Raw genomic sequence first — 16,299 nt, forward strand, 5'->3', positions numbered from 1 at the left:
GCCTTCTGTGTCCAGCACTGAAAAAAAAATGTATATTTATTTATTCATATATATATATTCTTCTAAAAATAGCAAGCTTTGTCTTTTCCCACATTTTTATTTGCGCATTATGGTGGTTTATACTGTTGGGATTTGTTGTATATTCGTACATGTGCACAATACACAATATAACAATACAATTTGGCCAATATCACTCCCCAGAGTTTCTCCCCTCCCTCCCCATCTCTCATCCCTTTCCTCTACTGATCTCCCTTTGAGATCCGAGTGAGATCCGCCCCCACCTTTCTTTTCCTTTTTCCTCTATAGCTTCTGCATATGAGAGAAAACATGTGATTCTTAACCTTATGATTTTGACTTATTTTGCTTAACATAATGGTCTCTAGTTTCATCCATTTTCCTACAAATGACATAATTTCATTTTTCTTTATTTCTGAACAAAACTCCATTGTGTATAAAGTTTTGGTTTTTCAATAAATAAAAATACCAGTTTAACCAAAAAAGACAACAGATAGTCACTAAAAAGCAAAAAAAAAAAAAAAAAAAAAAAAAAAGAGCCGGATTCAGTGGTACACACCTGTAATCCTAGCTGCTCAGGAGGCTGAGACAGGAGGATCTCTACTTCAAAGCCAGCCTCAGCAATGGGGAGGCACTACGCAACTCAGTAAGACTCTGTCTCTAAATAAAATACAAAATAGAGCTGGGGATGTGGCTCAGTGGTTGAGTGTCCCTGAATTCAACCCCCTGGGACCAAAAATAAAATGTTATTGGGTTCTACTTGGTGTAAATATTCTATTGGTTAAATATTTTGTGTGCTGGACATGGAGAGTATAAGAACAATAAAATGTGAGGTTTCCCATGGTCCATGGGGATTGAACTGTTAAACCAACAAACACAGCACAGTTTAATCTCTGCTTTCAAAAGGGACTAAGCAGCTGGTATGCTTGGGAGCACTCAGGGGACAGCCAACCCAGAGTGGATGGCGGGAGGCCGGGTGGTCAGGTGGTCCTTGGGTAGCTAAATCGAGGACTAATTAGGAGAGAGGTGGTCCCATCTGTAACTTCCGCTTCGCTTTTATGATGTGCACGCCCTCTGAACGCTTCTATGGACAAGGTTGTTGACTTCCTCTGTGATTTCTTCCAGGGCTTTTACACTCATAAAGAGCTCTTCCTGCAAGAGGACTAGTAATTCTATTTCTTCCTGCCTTGCCATGGTTCAATTTATTTCCACATTTAACTGTTTGGTTTACCTGGAAACACAGAAACATGGGTTGATTGGTGGGAGGACAAGGGACACCATGGGAGGATGAAGAGGCAGGGACAGGAGGTTGGGCAGCTGGAGGCACTCTGTCGATCTTCATTCTGCAGCCCTCCTTCCTGACAGGTGGCTGTGGGGTTCCCACTGCTCACTCTTTCCCCTGTGATTGTTTTAGGTGGTGGGTGTGTGTGGGGGGTTGAAGTTCTGAGTGATTGGAGGGGATGATCCAGTTAGACCAGGTTGGTGTTAGATAAAGTATGAGGGATGCAGAGCAGACTGCTGTAAGAACTTCCACCATGGGATTTAAATGGGATGGGATGAGGGAAAATGTGCCATGTCCCCGCACCCATTCCCTGCAACCCTAGCTGTTGCTCTATCCCAGATCCCACTTTCTCCCTCTTTATAAATACTTTACTTTATCTGTTCACTTGCTTGCACAGGGCTTTGTCCCAACTAGACTCTAAGCTCTTGGGGGGCACATGTCTGAGCTGTGACTGGCACAGAAGTAAAGGGAAGGAATGGCCTCTTCATGCCAGCTCCCAGGAGTGCCAGCGTATGGGAGTCCATTAGAGGCTGCCATTTTGAGCTGTCTGCCCCAATCCCGCAGGCAGATGACTGGATGGGGGACTGAGGATCTAGAACATCCAATGTGGGCCAAGCCCTTGTGGTCTGTTCTCTGTGCCTGCATTCCCTTGGCGACAAGGAAGCTGAGGGATGGTAGTCTCTAAGACACAGATACCCTGTGCAGCTGGAGCCTGGGCCTGGGAATGGGATGGGGACAGGCACAGGGGTTGGGTCTATTGTCTGGGCCTGAGAAACCAGGCCAGGGGAGGTAGGGCCTGAGTCTTGGCGGTGGCTGTTCTGATGAAGTTCCTGTCTCAGGGGCTCAGCAACGTTCATTACAGCCAGGAGGAGAGGTAATTAAGGCAGAAAGGGAGGCAGGGAAGGAGGTGAGCTTTTCTCAAGAGGCCCTGAGTGCAATTAGTCAGGGCAAGGAGGAGACAGCCCTGCCCAGTCTGAGAATAATGGTTATAGAGACATGGCTTCAGGGCATGGTCCCCCACACCTGTGCTGACTTCCAGAGAAGGGGTGGACACAGGGGCTGAGGGATATGCTGGAATCTGGCTTCATTGGGTAGCCCCCCAGCAGCCTGGCTTCATAAGGCCAGGCCTGGACTGGCTTGGGCTTGGGTTCTGGAGCTGCTCTTTATTGTGGGGCCCTCTGAGTCACATTCCTTATCAGAGAAATGGGGCTAATGACAGCAATGTGCCTGGCATGCAGCATACAGGTGTAGAGCTGGGATCCAAAAGATAGTTTGTGGCAGTGGGGCCTGAGAATCCACATGCAAGCAGGTGAATGGGCAGAGAGCAAGGACATGCAGGCCACCCTAACTGTGGCCCGGTTCTGAGTCCTGGAGCAGACATTGCAGCCTTGGGTAAGGGTTAAATGAACTTTTTTTTTCCCCCTCTATTATCTGTGGTCCTTCCAAAGACCTTGCAAGTTTTCCCATTTACAGATGAGGAAACTGAGGCCCAGAGAGGTAACTTGGCCTGCTGAATATCAGTGTGTGGGGGAGCTGGGACTCTGGTTCAGGCCTGTCTGGTGCATGGCAGGCAAATAATTCTTTCCTGTATGCTGTAAGGTCACACAACTTCAGGTGCACAGGGCACAGGAAACTATGGGACCCAGGCCTGGGGTGAACCATGGAGAGGAATGGACACCAGACCCTTCTCTTTGGGTCAAGGGGGTGCCCCTACTCTGTGGCTAACCCTGGCAACTCCTGGATGTCCGCTCTTCCCCTGCCTCCTAGGCTTTGGGCCTGGCTTCTGCACTCTGTCCTTCCTCACCCCCTCATTCATGGCCTGAGAACAGAGGTGGTTAGGAGAGGGCACTGGATGGGCTTTGGCATTGGGATGGGGCCAGGGTGGTGAGAGATACTGAGCGTAGTCCTGATGCCTTACAACAAAGTGCCAAGGGAGGGGGCAGGGCATGGTGGACAGAAGAGAGCCCAGAAGAGAAGGAAGGTGGGAGAGCAGGGGTGGCAGAAGTCTGGACCCCCACAGAGAGCAGGTGGAGTCCCCTACTCTTAAACAAATTTCAAGAACAAGATATTTCTGGGCCTGGGCTTAAGGGCCAATAAGAGAGAGGAAACCATATCTATGGATTACACATTTTGGGTTCTCATTTCTTTTGTTTAATTTTACCTTTTGCGTTAAAAATTTTTAATTTATTATTATTATTTTTTTCTTACAGTACCAGATATTGAACCCAGAGCCTTGCCCAGACTAGTCAAGTGCTCTAGTACTGAGCTGCACCCACCGGCCTGAGAAACAGTTTGGATCATAAAAGTAATAAATGTTCATTGTGAAATGTATAAAAACTAAAGAAAATATAAGGGAAAAAATCTGTAATCTCACACCAAAAGATCATCACTCCTAACATTTCTCTATACAAAATACTTCCTACAGAGTTTCCTATGTATAGTCATGTAGTTCCTCTATATACACATATAGCTTTTACAAAGTAGAATTTATTCTATACTGTTTTTGTACTCTGCTTTCTCCTCATGTAAACATAGTTTAAATATTTCCATGTCATTTAACATTTTAAAAAATTTTTTAGTTGTTGATGGATCTTTACTTTATTTGTATGTGGTGCTGGGAATCAACCCAGTGCCTCATGCATGCTAGGCAAGCACGCTACCACTGAGCCACAACCCCAGCCCCTCATTTAACATTTTTCTAAAACTTATTTTTTCATGACTCCATAAAATATTATATTCTTTATATGCATTCTAATTTATTTGTTGAATCTTTTGGAAATTTGTGTTTTTTTTTTTTTTTTTTTTTTTGTGTGTGTGTGTGTGAGAGAGAGAGAGAGAGAGAGAGAGAGAGAGAGAGAGAGAGAGAGAGAGAATTGTTGTAATTGAGGGCTGGGGATATAGCTCAGTTGGTAGAGTGCTTGCCTCACATGCACCAGGCCCAGTATCACACACACACATACACACACACACAGAGTTGTGGGGCTGGGGATATGGCTCAGTTGGTAGGGTGCTTGCCTTGCATGAACAAGTCCCTGGGTTCAATCCCCAGCACCACACACACATACAAAAAGTTGTAATTAAAAAATAGTTACTCTTTGTTTTAATTTCTATTTCTTCTCCTTCTGACCGCCCCTCCTCTTCCTCCTCCTTCTTCCTATAGTGCTAAAGATTGAACTCAGAGGTGCTCTGCCACTGAGCTATATCCCCACCTCTCTCTCTCTCTCTCTCTCTCTCTCTTTTGGTACCCAGGGCACTTAACCACTGAACCACATCTCAAGCTCTTTTTATTTTTTTAATTTTGAGATAGGGCTTCACTAGGTTGCTTACAGCCTCACTAAGTTGCTGAGGCTGGCTTGGCTTCAAACCTGTGGTCCTCCTACTTCAGCCTCCTGAGCCACTGGGATTGCAGATGGGTGCCACAGTGCCCAGCTCCCAGCACTTTTTATTTTTTTTATTTTGAGATAGAGTCTTGCTAAGTTGCTGGGGCTGGCCTGGAATTTTTCATCCTCCTGCCTCAGCCTTCTGGGTAGCTGGGATTACAAATGTGCACCACCCGGCTTAGCTTTAATTGGTATTTCTTTGATTAATAGTGATAGTGAATAAATACTTTTTACACTAATCATTTGTGTATTGTCCTTGCTCTTTTTTTTTTTAATGGTGGTCTCAGACATTTTCTTTTCTTCTTCTTCTCCTTTTTTTTTTAAATTTTTTTTGTGTGTCTAGTGGGGTCCTGGGTATTGAACCCAGAGACTCACACAGGCTAGGTAAGTATTCCGCCACTGAGCTTCATCTCCCGTCCTTTTTATTTTGAGACACAGTTTCATTAAGTAGTCAGGATGGCCTTGGAACTTTCGATCATCCTTTGGCTTGAATAGCTGAGATTACAGGAAAGCACCAGTTTTTCTATTGGTTTGTTGATACCCTTTATATGTTCAGATTGTAATGTTTCTTTTTGGTTTGTTTGCTTGTTTTTCTGGTGCTGGGGATTGAACCCAGAGCTTTGGGCATGCTAGGCAAGCTCTCTACCAACTGAGCCTCACCCTCATCCTCAACCCTGTTTCTTTAGTTTTCTATGATGTGAAATGTTTATTTGTATTTTTGATTTTGAGACCTGCCTTTTAATTTACTTTTTTATTATACAGAGAAATGTTAGATTTTTAAAAATATTTTATTTTTTATTTTTTCCATATCTTCATTTATTTATTTTTTATGTGGTGCTGAGGGTCAAACCCAGTGCCTCCATGTGCAAGGCAAGCGCTGTACCACTGAGCTATAGCCCCAGCTGCGAAATGTTAGATTTTAATGTAGTCAAATTTATAAACATTTTATTTTTTTGTCTATGTTTAGAAGGGCCTTTTCTTTTTCATTATAAAAGTTATAACCACCTTTCTACAAGTTTGTAAAAGAACAGCCATGGCCCCCACCTCATGCAACCAGATGGGATTTAATTAAGACTAAAATTGAGATTTAATGAGCCGAAGGCCCTGGTCTAGACTTAATCAATTTCAGTAACCTCAGAGCTGGCTGAGTGCCTGATGCCCAGATGCAGTGGGTCGTCAGAGGGCACAGAAATGGCAGGGTGGGGGACGCCCAGGATGGGTATCAGGGACTGCCCCTCCATATCTCCATCTGTAAAGGGGGGAGGTTGGACCACCAAGCTGGCTCTTGGGACAAGGCGGGGGCAGGCTCCAGGTTCAGACAGCAGCCAGGTTCAAATCCCCACCTGCCTCCCATCAGTCCTCGCGTTTCCAACCTTTAAACAGGCAGTTTCCTCCTGTATGAAATAGGGCTGGCAGGGCCGCTCGCGGACTCACGGGGGAGATGGAATGGGATGGCGTGGTGCTGCTCACTGGGCCTGTGCCCAGGCAGCCTCAGCCAAGGGGGACCCTGTTACTCTTAGCGGTGGTGGCGCTGGGGTGTGATGGAGGTTAGGAATCCCTGACGGGCCTCTGGCTGCCACCCCTTGAGAATCCGCTGCTGTCAGCCTCGAGGGGGAGTGAGGCTGCGGACAGGTGCAAGGCTGCTGGCGGGAGCGGTGCCACCCATGGGCGCAGCAGGGAAGGTGCTGGAAAGCTCCCGCTTGGCTCGACACAGTTGGGGTCACCAGACAGCGACCTCAGCACTTCTCTGCTCCGAGGGTGGCTGGAGCGCGGGGTGCTGGGAAGTGACCTCCCCTCTGCCCCTCGGGTCCTTATCAGCGACAGGCGATGGGATGGGCCGATAAGCGGGAACCGGAGGCTCCGGCGCTAATGGAGGCGGCGAGGCCTCGGTTCCGGCGGATCCCGCGGTGTTTGCGGGAGATAAGCTGTGGCCGCGGCGCCCCGCTAGGTACACAGAGGCCACTTAGCTGCGCAAACAGCCTCCGGCCGCCGCGCCCCGGGCCGCTCTGGGAGGCTGGCACCCGACCCGCGGCGCGCTGCGCGGCTGGGGTGCAGGACGCCCGCGCAGGGGGGATGTGCGGGAGGGCGTCTGGTGTGACGGCCTGTGTGACGGCCAGTCATCCGCCACCCGCCGGGCCCATCGGCCTGCTGGCGTGCGCTCCTGTGCGTCTAAGGCCTTGCGGGTGAGAGTTGGTGGCTGCCTGGCGGGAAGGTGGACATGAGGGCACCAGGGGGATCCGAGGGACTGTCCCTATGATGTATGCACCTTGGGCTCTCATTCCCGCAGCGTCCCCTCCAGCCAGGATGTTCCCTACCCACAGCTCCATCCCCCAAACTCTCCTTGAGCCCCTGTCCCTTCTAGTGTTAGAACCCCAACTTGTTGCTGGGGCCAACAGACTCAGGGTCACACCCTCCTCTTCTCCTTAGGACAGGACAACCTTTAAAGAAGGTCAGAAGGTCTTTTTATTTTTTTAGTACCAGGGATTGAACTCAGGGGCACTGGACCACTGAGCCACACCCCAGCCCTATTTTGTATTGTATTTAGAGACAGGGTCTCACTGAGTCGCTTAGAACCTTGCCATTGCAGAGGCTGGCTTTGAACTCGTGATCCTCCTGCCTCAGAAGGTCTTTTGAGGTAAGGACAAAATAAACACCTGTCCCCCAACCCTTCTCACTGAAGCCTGTTCCCAGGCATCAGGTTTAGACACTCAACTAACTGAAGACAGACTCTAGCTTGGCCCAGCAGCAGATATTAACCTTCCTGATGTCTCATTAGCTTAGAATTTTTGCTAGTCCCTTCTAGTCCAGTGCAGTCATGCCTATTCCTGTCACAGGTCCAAATCTGCTTTCTTTCTCTGCTACTACCCCTGCTTCCACTGCAACCGTGGCTAAACTTTTTCTCTGATTTTGGCTTGACTCCTGCCTGAAAGGTAGCCTGCCAGGAACAGGTATTTGGGCTGTGTACTGCACAAGTGCATCATATCTCAGGGGCATGTTTCTAGTGTCCATAAATGTGTACCGTTCCTCTGGTCAAATTCTGAATCAGCAGGAGAGCCCCTCTTAAAAAACTCACACAGGTGCTCAGGGTCATGCTTGGGAAAACAGATTCTCTGATTCACAAGGGCAAGGGTCTCACCCCACCTAAGCTGTGCTGCAATCTTCTTAAGTGGCTTCTCGTGCTGGCCTGACACTCTTGGAGATGGGATTCCACTCTGAAGTGGCGGTGCTTGCCCATTCGTTATTGACTTGGTGTCCAGAGTTAAGGGCTGAAGGCTGGGGCTGAGACTTGGTAGAGTACTTGCTTAGCATGCCCAAGGCCTTGGGTTCACTTCCCAGCACCACAAAAAAACAAAAATACACAGTTTAGGGGGGTGATGGGTATGGGTGACAGTATGGCTCCCTGTGTTCAGGGCTCTAGGGAGTTCCCTTGGAAGGGGATGGACAGAGCTTGGAAAGCATTCATGAAGTGGTAATTTCATCTAATTTTTCACACCCTCTGTTTTTAGTGTTAGGAATCAAACCCAGGGCCTCACACCTGCTTAAGTTCATGCTCTGCCACTGAGCCACACCCCCAACCCCTTTTTTTTCCCTTCATAATTTCTAAAAGGATACATATGTGCTGACTGCTGGTTAAAATGGTTTTGGAAATTGATGGATTCAACTGCATTGGGCATGCCATTAGAAGAATAGAAAGGCAAACCACAGAGTGGAGAAGATATTCATTCGTAAGGAATGCATATCCAAAATGTGTAAAGAACTTCAAAAAAATACAAATCAGTAAGAAAAAGAAAATTCAGCCAGGTCTGGTGTACACACCTATAATCCCAGCAGCTCAGGAGGCTGAGGCAGGAGAATCTGGGGTTCAAACCCGGCCTCAGACACTTAGGGAGGCCCTAAGCAACTCAGCAAGACCCTGTCTCTAAGAAAATATATAAAAGGGATGGTGATGTGGCTCAGTAGTTAAGCACCCTTGGATTCAATCCTTGGCACTAAAAAAAAAAGAAAAGAAAAGAAAAAAAGAAAGAATTAAAGAAAGAAAATTCAATAGAAAAAAATGGGCAAAACACAAAAGAAGATATTTAAATGGCCATTAAGCATATAAAAGATGTTGAACTTCATCAGTCACCACACAAATGCCAATTAAAACCAGAATGAGATACTGCTGCACACCCACCAATGGCTACAATAAAAAGACAGATCATACCAAGTGTTGGCAAGGATGTGGGAGTGGAAATGTGTACAAACACTCTGGGAAACTGGCCATCGCTACTGAAAACTTAAATGTCTCTTAAACACATCCTATAGCCCATCAGCCCCTAGGTATATATCTAGGTATATATACCCAGCAGAAATGTGTACACATGGTCACTGGAAGACTCCTCCAGGAATATCCTAGGCACAGTCATCAGAATATCTTTAAACCTGAAATACCCAAGTGCCCATAACAGTAGAATGGGTAAATAAACTGTGATATGTTTATGCAACAGAATATTACATAGTGATGATAATGAACAAATTATAACTATATACAATAGCATGGGTGAATTTCACAAACGTAATGTTAAGTCAAAGAAGCTGGATCTAAAAGAATACTGCCTTTGTTACTCCATTTATATGTCTGAAATCAGGACTATGGGCAGAGGCAGAGGAGAACTGGGCAGTGGGCCCTGGGGGGGGGGGGCGGGATTCTAAGGGGTTGTGATATGATCTGTTTCCTAAGCTGGGTGCTGGTTACACTGGTGTGTTTGGTTTGTGAAAATCCATTGAGCTGAACTCTGTGCACTTTAATGTATGCATACTAGACTACTATAAAAAGTTGAAAATGTGTGTGTGTGAGTATGTATGTGTATTTTTTAACATTTATGGAGCTACCATTTGGATGGATTTAAGCTGTTTGCCACTGATTAAACTCTCTGGGCCCTACCATTTCTCCCTCTTCCACTTCTGTTGCTGGGCCTCATTCCGGTGCCTCCATTCCCATTTCCCTTAGTCTGGCCTGCTTCTGGTGCTCAGGTTGTACAAATTATACTCTAACATTTATTAAAAAAAACACTTTTTTTTTTTAAGAGTAAGAAGTACTTTGAATTCTTTTCCCTTACAAAGATGTGTATCAGGGCTGGGGTTGTGGCTCAGTGGAAGATCACTTGCCTAGCATGTGTGAGGCCCCGGGTTCGATTCTCAGCACCATATATAAGTAAATGAATAAAATAAAGGTCCATCAACATCTAAAAAAAAATATTTAAAAAAGATGTGTATCGGAGCCAGGTTTGGTGACCCATGCCTGTAATCCCAGTTCACAAGTTTGAGGCCAGCCGCAGCCATTTAGTAAGAGTATATCTCAAAATAAAATGGAAAAAAAGTGGAGGAGGGACTGGGGATGTAGCTCAGTGGTAGAGCACTTGCTCAGAATGTGCAAGGCCCTGAGTTCCATTCCTAGGACTGAAGGGGGTACAATGACTGTATCTGCAGTGCAGCCCTTGTCTGGAGATTGTTCCCCCACTGTTTATTAGTCAGGATTATATTCAGCCTTGAGTAATGAAAAATGCAAATGAACAATGCTCTAAAACCAAGATTCTCACACTTGAGCTTGCATTGGAATCACTCAGCAGGCTTGTGAAAATACAGTTGCTGGGCTCCACCTCCAGAAATTCTGATTCAGCAGGTCCAGGATGGGGTCTGAGAACGTGTGGCTAGTTGCCGGGTATTGTTATTGATCTTGAAACCATACTTTGAGAACAGCTGCTGTAATCACACCAGTGTTTATTGTCTCATGTAAAAATCTTCCAGGTTGATGGGCTCAAGGCTGGTGTGACAGTGAATTGTCAGGGACCCAGTGTTTTTCCAGCTTTCACTCTGGGGTATGGCCTTGGCCTCATGGTCCAAAAGCTCTAGTCATTGGGAACTCATTCCAGCAGATGGGAAGGAAGAAGGGGTGCTTTAATGTACCTATAAGGACCATTCATAGAAATTATAAATACCATTTCCACTTGCCACTTACACAATATGAATGTGTGCGAGCAGACACACAGACACAGATATGCACAATTCATCACAAGGAGGCTGGGAAGTGTGATATATATATATATATATATATATATATATATATATTTTATTCAGGATGGCCAGGCGTCAGCTCAGCCAAGGGAAGAAGACATTTTGGGGACAACCAGGAGGAGCTAGAGAGCACATTCACCTACACTGTCTGCCCAGGATCAGGAAGCGAGGACTGTGCTGGGGCCCAGCAAATTAAGATTAGGTAGACGGGTGTGGTGGCTCAGGAGGCTGAGGCAGGAGGCTCCTGAGTTCAAAACCAGACTTAGCAATGGCGAGGCACTAAGCAACTCAGTGAGACCTTGTCTCTAAATAAAATACAAAATAGGGCTGGGGATGTGGCTCAGTGGTTGAGTGCTCTTGAGTTCAATCCCCGTTACCAAATAAATAAATAAATAAATAAATTAATTAATTAGATGACCTCAGGTCAGGTGGGTCCCTTCCTGTCTGTGAAATGAGGACCATTCATATCTTCATCGAACATGTGCTCACCGAGTCCCTTCCCTGCCAGGCATTGTGCTGAGAATTGGGAATGGAGAAGAGTAAGGTGAGGGCACAGGACATCGTGTGCCCACAGGCAGGGCGCATGGACCGTCCCCAGCCCTTGGACAGGTTGTGGAGGGCCATGCCTTAGGGGGGTGCAGACAGGGCCCCTAACCCACAGGGTGGGGGCCAGGTAGGAGGTGACTCCTACAAATAGCAATTCCCACCTGCCCTTGAGTGTCGTGAAGGTGAAGTTAAATTTTGGCTGCACACGTGATTTACCAGTGGCAAGTCCTCTAGAGAAGATCATTGCTTTTCCCTGTGTGGCACAGATCCAAGTTGGGGTGGGTGTGTGATTCCAATGTCACTGAGCCCTACCTGAAGCAGAAGCGATCTGGCAGGGGGCCGCTGTAGGGCTTTAGATATTGATGGGGGCCGTGGCCACTGCTCCCAGAGGGTGCTTTCTCCCTCCCGGTCCCCCGCTGCAGTGCTGGGGATCAAACCAGGGCATCACACACGCTTGGCAAGTGCTCTACCATGGAGCTCCCAAGCCCAGGAAGGTGGACCTTCATGGAAGTTTGGCCCCAAGGGGTTCACGCAGCCCTGGCACCTGCTGAGCTAGAAGTAATCTCCATGTTGGCTGATGGTGGCTTTAAGGAGCCCAGAGCTTTTCCTGAATAGCCACAACCCTGTGGCAGAGACTAAGGAGGAACACCCCTGAGGTGGTGGCAGAGATGGTCCTGAGGCTGGCCCATGTGTTTCAGGGACCCAGAGCTGCCCTGAAGAGACAGAGGACAGCAGGATGAGGGAGTGGGGAAAGAGGTCACCTCCCGCAGATGTGACATGCCAAGGGTCAGTGGTGCTGTGGTTGCTGGGACGGGCTGCAGTGTCCCCGAATGCTAGTTTGCACGTAGCTGGCTCAGCCTCATTGTCCCTGGGAGGCAGCAAGAGGAGGAGAGCTGCGTCATTTTCTTGTTTTCTCTTCTCTCTGCTGTCACCCTCCCCCGCCTCTCTGATGAATGGCACAGAATGAGTCACAGCTAATGGCTTTCCACAGAGGCCTCGCAGCTAATGAAGCTGCTAACGAGGGACCCAGTAAAGGAGTAAATGAGTCGTGGCTTCTTCAGCACCCTCCCTCCCCCTCCCCGCCAGCGAGGGCCCTGGAGCTGGCCATGATGCAGGATGCAGGGCAGCTGGTGGACACTGGGGACCCAGAATGGGGAGGAAGAGGGATATATGGGGTAGAGTGGAATGAGGGTCCCCTTTGGGACACAAAGATAGGAAGCCTTGTCCTTGCAGAGACTGGAGTTGGAAGGGAAGGGAGATGTGTAGAGATGTAGCTACTGTTTTCATTGACAAGAGAGGCCTGTGATCCAGGCTTTATTATTCCCTTTTCACAAAGAGGCTCAGAGAGGTCAGGCAACTTTTCCAAAGTCACACAGCTGACACACACATATGGGATTCAAACTCAGAATGGTCTGACTCCAGAATCTATACCCTTTCCACTACCTTTAGGTTTATAAGTATGTGGAAAGAGAAGACATGATCAGAGACAACTAAAGACAAATTACTCTGGGTTGATCTGATTTTCTGAGTTGATGGAATTATCTGGTCTGAGGTGGGTATGCTGTAAGCTCCTGTGTCTGGACTTCAGCAAGGCACTCAGCAAAATCCCTTCTGACACCCTGTGGACACTGAGGGGCGGGGGATGCGTGGGCGAAGTAGCCCCAGGGCTGGAGGAATTTCTAATTGGATAAGGTTCTAAAAACAGTCAATGCCTGGGTTAAGTAGAAGATAGTAGTAACATCAAAGAGCTCTGTCCTTGGCCCTGTGCTGTTTAAATTTTTTCCTTTTCTCCCCTCCCCTTTTTATTTTTAATTCTTCAACTATGTCTGCTGTATAAAAATATAAACTATAGATAAACAAAAATAAATTAAAAATCAGCCAGGTGTAGTGGCACATGTCTGTTATCCCAGAGGCTCCCAGAGGCTGAGCAGGAGGATGGTAAGTTCGAGGCCAGCCTCCGCAATTTAGCAAGACCCTGTGTCAAAAAACAAACAAAACAAATTAAAAAGCTGGAGATACAGCTCAGTGTTAAAGTGCCTCTGAGTTCAATCCCAGAAATAAAAAAAAAGAAAGAAAGAAAGAAAAGAAAAAGAAATAATAAAAAAATCAACCCTCTTGAATCTCAGCAACACCCTTTTTGAACGATCTTTTCAATTTTTTTAACTTTGAAATTTTTCATAATGAAATGCTGGGGCTAAAAATCCCACCCAATGAAAGGCTCACTCACTGGTCACATTTAGGCACATCCTGCCAATGTCTTTATTGCAAACAATAAAATGCGGCGTGTTACCTGGCACTCGCAGTGCATTGGCGACAGTGCTCAGTGCTAACAGGCACTGTCCTCTAGTTGCTGGCTCCCAGCCATGTTCAAGCGCCTTTGCCCTCTACTTTTCACAGACGATAAAATCGAGGCTCAAGATGCGCTAATCTTGCTTAGGACATGGAGCCCTCTGAAGAGCTGCGACAGGGTTTGGATCAGGTTTTCTGGGCTCTGGAAAGGGGCTCTGAGCCCAGATGTGTCACATTCCTTAGGTGCCCAGGCGCCACAGGCTGTTGGCACAGGGTGATGGCGAAACTCGACTTTGCTATCATTCCATTCTGCTTGCATAGGAGCATTGAGGGACACCATCTAGAATATGACCTCAGGGCCTGCCCAGACCCCAGTAAACTTAGAGATCTTAAAGTAGTCAGCACCTGCATTTATCAGGTGTTTTTTGTTCAGATGGCGAATCAAGAGGCCAGGAACTGATTTTATTATTGTTGTTGTTGTTGTTGTTGTTATTATTATTATTATTATTATTATTATTATTATGTACTCGGGATTGATCCTTGTGGCACTTCACCAATGAGCCCTTTTAATTTTTTTTTTTTAATTTTAAGACAAAGTCTCACTAAGTTGCTGAGGTTGGCCTTGAACTTTTGATGCAATTGCCTTAGCCTCCAGAGTCAGTGTATCACTATACCAGCCCAGAAATGGATCTTTAAGTAAGGAGCAGATTTTTTTTTGTACTGGGGATTGAACCCAGGGCCATTTAACCACTGAGCCACATCCCCAGCCTTCTTTTATTTTTTACTTTGAGACTTGTCTTGCTAAGATGCCAAGGTTGGCCTTGAACTTGTGAGCCTCTTGTCTCAGCCTCCCTAATCACTGGGATTACAGGCGTGCCCCACCACACCCAGCAACAAGCACTTTTTGAAATATTATTATTTTCCAGGAGCTATTCTAGGATTTTAGAGACAATAACCTAACATTTTAAAAGTAATAGTAAAATTGGCTTTTTTAGGTGTATTTATTAGTTTATGACTTTTAACAAAGATATACATTTTTATAACTACCACTATAATCAGGACACAGAATAATAGAATATTTCTTCCCCCTCCCCTAATTCTTTTTTCATTTTGTTTTCTGGTGGTGCTGGGGTTTGAACCTAGGGGTACTTTATCATTCAACTGCAGCCCCAGCTTTTTTAATTTTTTAAAATTTTTATGTTTTTGGATACTAGAGATTGAACTCAGGGGCACTCAACCAATAACCAAACACATCTCCAGCCCTATTTTGTATTTTATTTAGAAAAAGAGTCTCACTGAGTCGCTTAGTGCCTTGCTAAGTTGCTGAGGCTGGCTTTGGACTTGCTATCCTCCTGCCTTAGCCTCCTGAGCTGCTGGAATTACAGGCGAGCTTCACCATGCCCTACTTAGTATTTTTTTAATTTTTAGACAGGGTCTTCCTAAGTTACTTAGGGCATCCCTAAGTTGCTGAAGCTGGCCTTGAACTTGTGAGCCTCCTACCTCAGTGGCTGGGATCATAGGTATGTGCCAGTGTGCTCAAAAGAAAGAGAGCTTTGTCTTCTAGAGTCTGTGTGTGTCTGTGTAGATACATGTTTAAAAATGTGACCGCACGAATACCACGCAGCCATGGAAAGTGAGGCTGTGATCCCTTCATTCGACAAGTATGATTGGAACCCCACGATGTGCCATGTTGTTCTAGGCTCTGGGGATATATCGGGGAAGAAAACAGACAAAACCAACGCCCTGGTAGACTACATTCCATTAGACAATCAACAAACACCCAGATAAGTTAATCATGCGGTGTAACAGAAAGCAGGGAGGGCCAGGGGAAAAGCAGACAGGGCGGGAGGACTGGAGACTGGGCACTGTGGCAACAGCCAGGGTGGGTGTGGAGGCACAGAGGACAGAGGCTGGCAGATTGGAAGGGCATGCAGCAGAACTGGAGCTCGGAGCCAGAGGCAGAGGAGAGGTCCAAAACTGAATCCAAGACAGAGAATCAAAGTGACTGAGAGGCACTATTTTTGCTAGTCAGGCTACATGGATTTTAAGTTTAAGGTGACTGAGAGACAGTCAGACGTCCGGTGACAGTGGATTGCCTGGAGCTCAGTAGAGAAGCAAGTGACAGAGAAGGGTCAAGGTGAGGCCTCTGAGTAGCACAGATGATAGAAAAGGTTCTTGGAGGCTGGTGTTGGTGGGAGGGACATGGGAGCGGCTGCCCTGAGAACAGATCCTCCAAGATCCCGAGTGGACTTGGGGTTGGGCGAGGGCCACAGTCCTCTGGGTAACCGTGGATGAAGATGAGAGTTTCCAGAGTTGTGTGCCTGCTCTCTCTTCTTTTTAAAAATGTACTAAATTAATGTTTTATAGTTTGGGTGCTGATTCTTAGAAACCAATTCTAGTATCAGGAAGACTGACACAAAGCCATCTGCTTGGCAAACTGGGGAATATGGGTACCATCCTTGGATTTCCTACAGCTTTGCTTTCAAAAGGATCTTGCTGAGTTGCTCAAGGCCTATGTTGCTGAGGCTGGCTTTGAATTTATGATCCTCCTGCCTCAGACTCCCCATCTTCTGGGATTACAGTCATGTGCCACCATGCCCAGGAAGTCACAGTATTGAACTCAGGGACACTGGACCACTGAGCCACATCCCTAGCCTTAATTTGTATTTTGTTTAGAGACAGGGTCTCACTGAGTGCTTAGTGCCTCACTGTTGCTGAGGCTGGCTTTGAACT

Source organism: Marmota monax, unplaced genomic scaffold, assembly GCF_021218885.2.
Source record: "Marmota monax isolate L192 unplaced genomic scaffold, Marmota_monax_Labrador192_F-V1.1 WCK01_AAM20220418_F8-fsc00205, whole genome shotgun sequence".
Lineage (NCBI taxonomy): Eukaryota > Metazoa > Chordata > Mammalia > Rodentia > Sciuridae > Marmota > Marmota monax.